The sequence below is a fragment of the Phragmites australis genome, chromosome 1 (assembly GCF_958298935.1).
Source record: "Phragmites australis chromosome 1, lpPhrAust1.1, whole genome shotgun sequence".
In the NCBI taxonomy this organism is placed as follows: domain Eukaryota; kingdom Viridiplantae; phylum Streptophyta; class Magnoliopsida; order Poales; family Poaceae; genus Phragmites; species Phragmites australis.
This window is the reverse complement of record NC_084921.1, coordinates 42,107,283-42,119,894: the sequence shown is the minus strand read 5'-3', so window position 1 is coordinate 42,119,894 and position 12,612 is coordinate 42,107,283. Positions and strand designations below refer to the sequence as shown.

Sequence of the window (12,612 nt, the reverse complement as noted above, 5' to 3'; positions counted from 1 at the left end):
ACTGGTAGTGATACTATCACAGCCAACTCGTGGCTAGAGTCGACAGTGATATTGGATTTTCACTGTCGATTCTTTTCGAATGGCATTTTAGTGTCAATCCATGATACGAACAGGCAGTGATATTCTATCACTGCTGGCTCGTAAGAAACCGGCAGTGATGAGCCAGCATATAAGTCTATTTCTGTAGTAGTATGCACCCATACCCTCGGGTAAAAATTGAAACTCAAACCCGCACCTGTTAGAGTTTTTACCCGCATGCACGTGGGTAAAATGTGCTCGTTGCCATCCCTATGAAGAAGGCCATCCTAGCAAGATGTACAAACAAGATGAAGCAACAGTCTGATAACACGAACAAGATAAACTAGGCAAAGGTCAGCTACTTTGAACCAATAAGATGAAAGAGCAGAAGGGTGGATGTAGTGAATGAAAGTGAAGCAATTCACCTTGCCAGCCACCAGAGAGCTTGACCTGCTAGGCACAACACCATCTCGTTGCGGCCCAACTGATCTAGAAAGATGGGAAATAAATAAGTATGGCACTTATTTGCATTCCACGTAAATCTCTACAATTATCAAAGATAAAAGCATCAGTAAAATGAAAGAAGTGAACTAAACCGGGAACCAACAAGCATCACATAAATCAATCATCAATCAACCAGGAACTCAGAAGGCAACTAAACTAAAGAACAATGGAATTCAGAGTAGTGCATGGTAAAAGAAAAATGCTGAAAGCAAATGTGGTACACCTCTTGAGCTGAGTGGTTGCTCAGATCTCCTGCTCTCCTTGCTACCTTATCTATTCTTCTCCTTTCCAAAGTTCTGCAGTAAAATAATAAGAACTAGATGAAGCAAGTTAAACTCAGTAGCCAATTTATTACTTCGACTGCTACAAAATGCAAGACAAAGACATTCAGCGTAGTTGGAAAGGTACATGACACTTCTTACTACCAAAATTAGCCTTGATGGTACACACATCATGTGATCCTCGGTACATACAGAATCTTGATGGAGCTCAATTTTAATATGTAATTCACTGCCTCACACTAATACAATGAAAAACTATTAACAACACACATCACTCCAATGCCTGATTTTCAATCGAAGTCCTAGAATCTTCATAGTAGATTTTGTAATACAACCTTTGAATAAGTTAGAAAAATGGGATTTGCATAATAACAGAAAAGAGCTACTAATGTACACTTAGGAACCCACACTCGCTCAAGTAGCCCACTGCACCAAGCTTACTATTTTGCAGGAGGACTGTAACCTGCATGGCATGGGTAGCAACGCAGAGAGGAATGAACTCTCTGAGCTCAGCGGCGACACCTCTCTCCTCCTCATCGGAGACCTCCCCTCCCTAGCCAGTAGCAGAGAAGGGAAGCAGTCCAAAAAGAGAGGTCAATAGCAGAGAATGGAAGAAAGCTCGAACCTTTTTTCTAGTGTTATAAAGGGGTAACCACCTCCAAGTCCTCCACATTCGCTGGTAGGCTCGGCGGTTGCCACGGAATGCATCAGTTGTCACTGGAGCTGGACATGTGCAGTCCGAACAGCGGTTATTGACCGTGTCTGAGTCGCTCCTCACTCCTGGCTAGGCTAACTAGATCACCATCGCTGGTGGCTTGTCGGCGTCGCGAAGTGCAGCTGCTGTGATGAGGCACAAGGCCATGGTGGGCTGTACCAGAGCACAATTGGATAAGGGGAGCTCTGGCCAACGGCCTCAAGTAGAAGATAGGCGCGCGCAGGTGTTGAGAGGGGGTAGAGGGGTGGCGGCAGTGGAGATGGTCGCGGAGATTGGGTTGGGAGCAAGGATGCACACGCACAGCCAGGGTGGCGGCGTATGGGGTGGATGGAGGCATCACGGGTGGGTCGACAAGTTTTTCATGGTTTTCTGTTTTTCTAGTTTTTTTATTAGATTAGATGGGAGGTGGGATCGGAGGGAGGACACACTATTAAACTAGTATTTTATATTAGTAAAGATATTACAAGTGGTATTGTTTAGTATTGACATATATCTAACGGGTTTGAAATGGATATATACTGAAATTTGCTTTGGATGTGTCTCATTAAATATATGATTCTTTCTAAATAAAAAATATTAAAAAACAAAAAAATTACTAACATACCACATGTCGACACACTAGTAGCCGACAGGCCAATCAGCTCTCGCCTAGCCCAACAACCATATCAGTGTCTACTCAAGAGCCTGTCGACACGCGGAGTGCCAACAGGCCTTTCCAACCACACATGCATGCTGACAGGATCCCAGGACCATTGTCACATAGGAAGTCGGCACGCAGAGTGCCAACAGGTATCTAGTCGGCACTTCACATTACAACAGTTACCTATTCTTGCAATTTTATGAATTTAACTATTATTTTTATAATTTTTTAATAAAATAATATTATTAAAAAATCGTCATGCTTGCACGACCAACGATGGCATTTTTTCTCGTAGAGGTGAAGATTCGCTCCGAACGAGGCAAGGACGGGGTGAGTTTTTCCCGTGGGGCTCACAGAGCAGGGTCCTGAGTACGTGTCAGGGTGGGGGCAGGGGCGGGGATAAAGTATTCCCCGCGAGACTCCATGGGCCCCGAGTCCGTCACTTGCCTTGCCGCTACTCGCTGTGTGCCGCTGCGCCAGGGCACCACTCACTGCTCGCCCGGGGTCCTACCGGAGTTTAGGGATCTAATAGGGCTGGGGGTAGGGACAGGGCGAGTTTTTTCTTCAATACGCTTTTTCAGGGTCGGAGCGGGGCTCTGCATTCAGAGGTCGAGACAGGGACGGGGCATCCCCTCCTAGCCCTGCTTCACCACGTTGTCATCCCTATACCCGATAAGAAGTGGTACATCTCTGTACTGCTGAATTGTCACGACCTCATGTTCTTTGTTTGAATAGTCTTCATTCTTGTTCAGTTTACAGAAATGCTATTTTACATGCGCTTGTTTTTTTTATTAGTTTTAGGCAATGAATCGGGACCGTCGAATGAAGATCTCAAGGTTGGATCGTTTTTTCAACGAAGTAGACCTCGTGCTAATCATATATGTCAAAATCATCCTACCGACTGCCCATCATGCGGGAATACAAGGGGGTTTTGATGGATGCACGTCATCGCTGGGATGCAATACAAGGGGGTTTCGGTGGATTGTGATTATTACTCACGTCGCAGCCAGTATGCGCTAACACAAAATATGGAGTCGAGTAGTGCAAAATATGGACACATGATTCACAATATGTCACAGGATTAAGCTTAAAAAGCGGGGCCCTGAGCAAAAGCGTGCTGGAGGAAGACCTTGGCCAGTTCGACCATCGGCGTCAGGTGGCCAACGCCGAGGCCAGGGTACAGAACCACGGCCTTCTTCATCGCTCAACGACTCAAGATCTCCTGGTGGTATGGCACTACCGGGGCGTGCACTCGTGTGCTCGAGTGCTCTGGATTGAAATGTTCTTTGTGTCTACTTGGGCTGTGGAAGCAACGGACCCGGGGGCCGGGGTGTTTATGTAATGGGTGGCGATCTTGCATCTCGAGTCATGCAGGTAGGGCTCTCCGGCGAATGGCCAGATGTCCTAGGCAATCAGGGCCACCGCGCTGTACGTGTCTTAAACATCAACCGCATGGATTGGCAGTGCATTGTTGTTGGTGGTGGTGGTGAAGATGAGATGGGTACTTTATGCGAACACCAACGTCACCCGTGACGGTTCAGTCGTGGACTTTTGCACTTGCGGGTGGGCCGAAGCTTCGGAACGGCTAGTGAATCGACGACTTGTAATGACCATGACTTCGTGATAGGTACTTTGTTGCAGACGATTCTGGAGGAGGACGCTTCCTAGCTCTTGGGAAGCACAAACTTGGTCGCGCAACTTTGAATGGTCATCAGGGGCATGCAGTTGGCCTTGCTTGCAGAGTAAGTCGTAGTAATAGTAGTACCTCAAGCGAGCGTTGAACTAGTGCTGACACTTTTGGTATTGCTGAATATTCAGAAGTTCATGACCTCCCATTCTTTGTTTGAATAGCCTCTGTACTTTCAATTAATGGTTTAATAAAACATGATAAATTGAATATTCTGAGTTGACATTGACAACGTCCGGTCGCCCTACGGCGCTATACATCCGCCCGAGGCGCTCAGGACGTAGCTAACATGCTATTGGAGCGGCAGTAGCGATAATATTTAGAACATGTATGTGATTTTGATGATCGATAATAAAATAATTAATGAGATTAATATATTTGTTAAGTATATATTTTAGTAGATTTTATGGGCGCAATACATGAAAAAGTCACTGAAGTTAGGATGAAGAGTGAAGATCAACGCCGTATGGTCCGACGCGCTGATGATATACACGTCGGAGTATTTTATGCAGAGAAGAAAGTGACTCAGTTGATAGAAGCAGTGTACACGCCAGATGGTCCGACGATGAAGCTGGTGAACATGCCAAAATATCTTATGTTCATAGAAGATTTGAGTGGAAATCCAACGATTAGTTTTTAGAAGATATATATGTCGGATGGTCCGATGAGTATAATGTTGTTTACACCAGATCATACGGCGTATACAATAAAATTGAGTCGTTAGGGTAACGGCTAGTCCGTAGAGTTGAGGCTATACATACCACTCCATTTGATCATTTGAAGGTGCGAGAGTCTAAAGAATCTCATATACACTTGAGAAGACATCAAAACCACCAAAGTGTTTAAAGTGATCATGCAAGATAATTAAACACATGATTACAGAGTGATTAGTGCTAATAGACCTAGAGAGAGTTATTTTTAGGTGTTGTTGTCTAGAGAGAGAGGATCAAGAAGTGATCCTAACTTGTACCAAGGGGTACCCTGACACCTTGAAGTCTTGGTGACTCGTCTGCACATTAGGCTTTAGTAGCTCAAGCTTGTTGACCCTCCGACTTAGTGTGGAGCTATAGTAAAACTCTTCTATAGGAACATGAAGATCCTTATCTTGTTAGTTCAAGATCCGAAGTGAAGACAACGGCAAGTGACCGGAAGAAAGGCTTGTGGTGAGGTATTGCCTTGGTGGCCTAATGGCTCAACCTACTTGAGACATAGGTGGATCAAGGGCCGAGACCAGGTGTCGTCTGGGAGCTTTAGCCTAGGTGGCTCCTTCAATATGAACTAGGAATGGCGTTTATACATCAATACCACGGGATAAAAATCCGTTATGCTGAGTTTGCTCTCTCTACCCTATTTACATTTCCGTATTTACATACTTTCAATTTACCTTCCTGCATATGTTGCAACCTCTTTTGAGTGATAAAGTAGATACACTAAATAAACTTAAAGCACATTTAGATATAAATTGATATAGTTTATCTTGTGAAGCATTTAGAGCCGATTATTTTTTAGTGTCTTAATTCACCCCTTTTAGGACATCACCGATCTCTATACTTGGTATCAGAGTCTCGTTCTCTTGATAGCTTTAACCTCATAGAGTTTTGACGTCAGGGGTTGGGATGGATACAACTAATTTCCCCCAATGAAAAATTCTAATGACTTATTTTTTTCAAGCCAAAGGGGTTAAATGTTTGAAGAGTCACCGAGGAAGGGATGAGGCAACGCCTCACAAACAAAGAGAGACAATGTAATGCATTAGCGAAGAGTATCCTTTTATCATCTTTATGCATTGATACATTTAATTGTGTTTATTCTCTCACCAATGCTCATGATATTTGACTAGTATCATTGAAATACATAAAGGCACAAATAATATACATAATGAGAAATATCATATGCTAGTCTCTAAGATCAATAACATTAAACAACTTGCCTATAAAAGTGCTAATGACACATACTCATGATTGAATATTCTTGTCAATAAGATAAATAGGCTAGATTTGACACAAATTAGAGACGATCAAGTAGTGAGAATGATACTTCAATCTCTTCTTCCAAAATATAAGTTGATAGTCTCTATCATCTATGATAAGAGTGACATCAAGAAAATAACTTTAAGCCAAGTAATCGATAAGATCATCACTCATGAAATGACAATGAACATAGGGGTGGAAGCTAATTCCTCATCCAATATCAAGAACCTTGCTCTCACAAGCAAGCAAGCTCCATGTCCACACATGAAAGAGAGGATGAGGAGGTGAGAGCAAGAGTCAAGTTCTAGTAATGAAGATGATGGAGATGAAGATGAAGAAAGCTATGAAGATGATGAGCAAAGCACCTCAAGTGATGAAGAGATTGATCATAAGGTCGCCAAGCTTATCTCACAAATAGAGAAAAACATCAAGAGAATCAATGCCAAGTTTTATCATCGAATCTCCATGAAAGACTTGGTCACTTTATGGATTGGGAGAAAACCCACTTTAAAGTAATTCCGAGTGTGGGTTGTGCAGCTAAAGCTAAAGTTTTTAATCCACATATTGAGAAATTAGATTCTAAGACAATTAGCTGTCACTTTATCGAGTATCCCGAAAGATCGAAGGGATATCGCTTTTACTGTACAGATAGGATCACTAAGTTTGTCGAAACAAGACAGTTTCTTGAGAACAGGGGTCTGGAGCCCAGAGAAGTTGATCTTAAGGAGAAGCAGGTTTATGCTCCTGCACCGCTGATCCAAGATCCCTACATCCCTATACCCTAGGTGGTTGCACATTCAGTAAAAACTAACATCAATGCACCCCCTATTGAGGTCTCTAAAGTTTCTAATGATGTATCCAACAATGAGCCTCAACAGTCCCCTATAGTACCCAGTCCTAGCCCTACAATACCTAATGAACTGATCGGGAGATCACAACATGACAGTAAACCTACCATCTCGAATGATTATATTATTTACATGAATGAAGATGTTAATGACATAGGGAAGGCAGAAGATCCCAACTCATATAAAGAGACTATGATGAGTGAGCATTCAACTCAGTGGCTTAATGTCATGAAGGATGAATTAAAGTTTATGAGTGATAATGATGTGTGAGACCTAGTAGAAATCTCTAACGGAGTCAAAACAGTAGGCTATAAATGGGTCTACAAACTAAGCATGACTCTAAGAAGAACATCAAAAGGTTCAAAGTGAGGCTCGTAGCAAAAACTTCTCTTAAAGAGAAGGGATTGACTATAATAAAACTTTCTCTCCTGTATCAAGTAAAGATTCCTTCAGAATAATTATGGTACTTGTAGCTCATTATGATTTATAGTTGCATCAAATGGACATGAAGATGATATTCCTTAATGGTGACTTGGAAAAAATATTTACATGACTCAACTGGAAGGTTTTATCATAGAAGGCTAGTAACATCTGAGATGTCACCTTAAAAAATCAATTTATGGTCTAAAGAAAGCGTCTAGACAGTGATATCTCAAGTTTGCTAAAATCTTTAGAAACTTTTTGCTTTAAGAAAAATGAAGTTGATAACTGCATTTATGTAAAGTTTAAAGGAGGAAAATTCACCATCTTAGTTCTTATGTGAATGATATCTTATTGGCCAGTAGCAATAAAAATATGTTGTTTGAGACCAAGAGATTTCTAACCTCTAATTTTGATATGAAGGATCTTGGCGAAACTTCTTACATTCTTGTCATTGAAATTTACCGAGATCGGTCCAAAGGAGTATTAGGTTTATCTCAAAAGTCATGCATTGACAGAGTATTGAAGAAATACAATATGCATAAGTGCTCTGCCTCGCTTGCTCCTATTATTAAGGGTGATAAGTTTGAGATATTTCAATGTTCGAAGAACCAATATGAAGCTGATCAGATGAAGTCAATTCCTTATACTTTAGCTGTTGGAATCATTATGTATGCTCAAATATGTACTTGCCCTGATTTAGCTTTTGTGACCGGGATATTTGGCATAGATCAGTCAAATTTAGGACTGGATCACTGAAAAATCGATAAGAAAGTCCTTCACTATTTGCAAAGCCATAAGCACTACATGCTCACATTTAGAAAATCCAAGAACCATGAAGTTGTTGGTTATTTGGATGTAGAATTTTCAGGTGTGTAGACACTAAGAAGTCTATGCCAGGCTATATCTTCACACTCGCTGGAAGAGCTATCTCATGGAAAAGCTCCAAACAGACGCTTATGGTATCGTCAACGATGCAAGCTGAGTTCGTAGCATGTTATGAGGCTACCAGGCAGGTTGTATGGCTAATGAACTTTATCCCGGGATTAAGAGTGGTAGGTAGCATTACAAAACTACTTACGTTATACTATGATAATCAACCTGCAGTTTTCTATATGAGTAACAACAAGTTGAGTGGTGCTGCCAAACACATCGATATTAAGTATCATGTTGTAAAAGATAGAATCCAGAATCAAACAATAAATGTTAAGCATATAAGCACTAAGTCAATACTTGCGGATCCGCTCACTAAAGGCTTATCGTCTTATATTTTTCGTGATCATGTTACTGGTATGGGGTTAATAGAAAGTCTATGATTCTGGATAAGAGAACCATAAAGCAAATCAACTCCCATTAAGCATAACAAATTTCCATTTCAAGATGGAATGGCACATTATAGATATTTGGGTTTTAGTGGTATTTTATTAGCTATTATAACGCTTTGTCTTGACGTGTTATTTCATTACGAGTGAGCTTATTATGTTAGCCTTAGGATCAAAGGGGAGATTATTGGAATTGATCTTGGCTCTATCCTAATGTGTACACTAATAGAACCGAGAAAGAGGTGGAGTCCGTTCCCACCTCTCGCACCCCGATCAGGGGCGTAGCCAACTTTGGTTGTGGTCTCGTTCCCGTGCAGCGCACATATAACTAGACCGATCGGCGCACTACGCTGCGCCAACTCATGTTTTGCATGAAAAATAATTGTTGAAGCTGAGGTACAAATGCATATTGGAAGGTAATATTCTGAAATTGTGCTACTTAGGTTATATCTGATTTAGATAAAATTCAGGTAGCAGCAAGTTTGAGATTACACGTAGGTAGAATATAAGTTTGATTACACACTTTTTTCACGGTACGTTTTTCTTTGTGAGTAATAGATGCACTGTATAAGAAAAAAAAAAGGAACAAATGATGAGAATATTATTAAGTATATATGGAGGTATTGCGTGTAAAATTTGTTTAGAGTTTATGGTTACTTTGGTGTGGTTTCAAAATCTGATGAAAATGGATCTTCTGGATGACCTGCTCGCTTGATTGGTGCACTTGTGTTTATTGGAGACTTGTAATTGAGAAAAACATAGAGAGGGATATTGGTGTTTATTATATTATCAAGAATCTATGTAAATGTATGTGCTGTTAGGGAAGGAACTTACTGATGCCATTGTTGCAAAACGTCCAGTGAAGGAAAAGGTTTTGGCATTGTTTTCTTGCTCTATAGTCTTCTGTAGTACAATGATTGTATTACTAATTTTGGCTTTTATCATGCTTGAAGTTTGGTATCTTTTGAGATGAAGATATGCCGTTACAGAATAAGTTATGAAACATTGCTTATGTAAATCTATTTATGGGTAATCTAGTTGTAAATATTATGTTAAAAAAGTAGGAACATGGTGATAAAGAAGTTAGTTTTTTTTATAAGAAGATAAAAATAAACCTCTGCAGTTAGTTTTGTGTTTAGATGGTAATGCATAGCAAAAGAGTAGTAATTTTACCTTGTCCTTGTGTCTAGCTATTTCATCAGAAGGTGAAGGTGGTAAATTTGTTGTGATATCTTGGATAGGAGTGCTTTGATGCTCATGTGGATCTGTACAGTTGAATATCTCATTAGTGAATTCTATTGTTTTCAAAACCTAAGGGTAATCTAGTTGTAAATATTATGTTAAAAAAGTAGGAACATGGTGATAAAGAAGTTAGTTTTTTTTATAAGAAGATAAAAATAAACCTATGCAGTTAGTTTTGTGTTTAGATGGTAATGCATAGCAAAAGAGTAGTAATTTTACCTTGTCCTTGTGTCTAGCTATTTCATCAGAAGGTGAAGGTGGTAAATTTGTTGTGATATCTTGGATAGGAGTGCTTTGATGCTCATGTGGATCTATACAGTTGAATATCTCATTAGTGAATTCTATTGTTTTCAAAACCTAAGCTAGTGAATTCTGTAGTTTGGTGACAAAGAACATCTTCGTGGACGTTGTCGTGTTCGAGATCGACCAACGTATGACATGTTTGCAACTAACAGATGTAACAAACATAGATTTGCATGTCATGTACACTTTAGTTTGATGAATTGTGATTACAACCTAGAACTTGAAATGGAATTGTCTGTTCACGTCACCTAAGAGCAGAAGGAAAACACAGAAGAGAGGAAAAAACAACATTAGGAAAAGATATAGATGGGAAGTAGTTATGTTTGAAAGAATGGTAATTATAAACAGCGTGAGCTGAGAATATATATACTTACAGTTTCTTCAGTTGATGCGAATATTTGGTGTTATCAGAGCAAGTTCTTGGCCACTTGTTGCTGGTAATGGTGCCAGGAAATTGTAAATTAGCATGGAATTACAGTGTGTATTATATACGCAACTGTAAACATCATAGGTATTAGACAAAGGAAGTATATTAAAAAATGAATAAACTATATAACAGCATGAGCAGAGAATATATATACTTACAATTTCTTCAGTTGTTGCAAATATTTGGTGTTTTCAGAGCAAGCCCTCGTCCACTTGTTGCTGGTAATGGTACTTGAAAATTGCAAAATAGCATGGAATTGAAGTGTGTATTATATACGTGATTATAAGCATAATAGGTATTAGACAAAGGAAGTATATTAAAAAAAATACGTAAATTGTATCATTTATCAGGGAGACACTGTAGGAGGGTAAATTTGGAAAATACTAAAAAACAAATTAAAGAACTCGAAAGACATCAATGAATGGATTGAGTACAGTAGATGGAGTACTTGTTATGCAAGGGTCCAAGCGACGTAGCAGCTTTTCCATGTGGTCAAGTTGGGGAGATTCAATTCAAGGTAGGGGAAACAAATACAGGGAAAATCGTGCTTTCCGCAAGAAACAAAGCTGAAAAGTATAAAGGAAAAAGAAGGAAAATGTGACCGGACCCTAGCCTAAATTGATAGCGCCATAGGTGGATTCGGTGAGAGGTGAGGTGATTATAGCGCACGTCCAAGCCAACACAGCAAATGCACTGGTGCACTAATCTTCACCATATCTGAATTCATGAGCCCTCACGTGAATGGAGTGGGTGTACCATTTGGGGATTTACCTGAGGAAGTCCACCAACGGGGTTACGCTGTTGATGACCTAGGACGCCAGTGGTTATGATGGTGTTGGCGAAGGCAACGATGATGCAGGGGCCGAATGCAAAAAATGACGGAGAGAACCTTAGGTGGTAGCCGTGTCAGTGATCAAAGAGAGTTAGCCCAAGGCCGCGAACGGAGTACAGAGAATCAAGGGGGGCGGTGGCTTAATCTTACCAAGTTTTAGATCAGCACCGTCAAATGTGGAGTGAATATTTTAATTGAAGCCATCTTCCTTGATATGATGCTATGATAGAAAAATTATCCACTACAAATTTTTGCAGTTTCATAGAAAATCACTTCAGTAAAAACCAAGCAGGTTCTTTACAGATGGTGTGCTGTAAATACATGTACATATACATGGGAAAATGTTGCCATATCTAAATAATATGAACATACAGGAAAACAGCAATAATTTTTAGATTGGAATGTTCTGAAGTGTGCCTTGTACACGTAATGAGGATCATGTATAAACTATTAAAAATAAGGAAGCCTAAGCTTTCATCAGTGTTGGTAAACATTAACTCAAGAACGTTCCTTTTTGAAAAATGATTCAACATAACTTTATCAGGGTTGACAGTGGCACTCTAGGAGGTAATATGTGAATGATAAAACACAATATTAAAAATCTGGGAGCAGCTATTAATGATTCAAGTAGGTCAGATGGAACACCTGATATCTAAGGGATCAAGCAACACAGCAAAACAAAAATTCCTTTTTGGTTAATCCGGTTGGAGAAGTTTGGCCAGATTCACGGTAGGGAATACAGGCATCCGCTCTTTGGTTTCTGGATAAGACAAAGCTGGCAAAATTAAAAGGGAAAAAATGAGAGCAAGAGTGACCAAATCCAAGGCTAAAGGCAGCAGCGCGAGCACTGCAGCGCAGGCCTTTAGCAGAGCAGCTGGACCTGCGTAGGCATCTCTGCCATGCTCCTCAGACCGGTGAGTTCCCGTGCGGATGGCGCATGATGGAGGAGTTCTTGGGGATGGGAGCTACAGTGCCCAGGGGCCCTGGAAAGCCACCGATTTTTGGCTCGATAATATATGTTATAGATAAGGGAGAGCCAGCATGAGTGTTATAGATAAGGGAGAGCCAGCACCTCATGGGACCATTGTTCCCATGAAGACTAGCCTCACCCCGCACATCCAACTAGTGATCTGATCCTAACGCACGCACTGAAACAGAGCGATGACCGCTGCCTCTTCACCACCTGCACATCTTCATCTACTACACCTCGGCCACCTCTACTTCACGCTTGAGCTTCACCGACGGTCTACGCAACGTCGACTCTACATCACCACGCACCCCCTACGCCAATTCATCGCTCACGATCAAGACTAGATGACATCCCTGAACTCAAGTTTGACTTTATGCTTGTGCAATTATAGGTGCTTGATTCTAGAGCCAGGAAATTATGATGGTTAAGTGAA

At 40.6% G+C, this 12,612-nt stretch overlaps 1 long non-coding RNA gene across 1 annotated transcript; it reads right to left on the bottom strand.

The window, feature by feature from the left end:
* Window positions 1–758: 758 nt before the first annotated feature.
* LOC133889573 (uncharacterized) lies at window positions 759–12,206 on the bottom strand. Its single transcript, XR_009903910.1, has 7 exons — window positions 11,149–12,206; window positions 10,536–10,607; window positions 10,325–10,384; window positions 10,164–10,198; window positions 9,867–9,958; window positions 9,579–9,670; window positions 759–818 (listed from the first exon to the last, which is right to left on the bottom strand). It is a non-coding gene; the product is annotated as an uncharacterized LOC133889573 (long non-coding RNA).
* Between the last annotated feature and the right edge of the window lie 406 nt (window positions 12,207–12,612).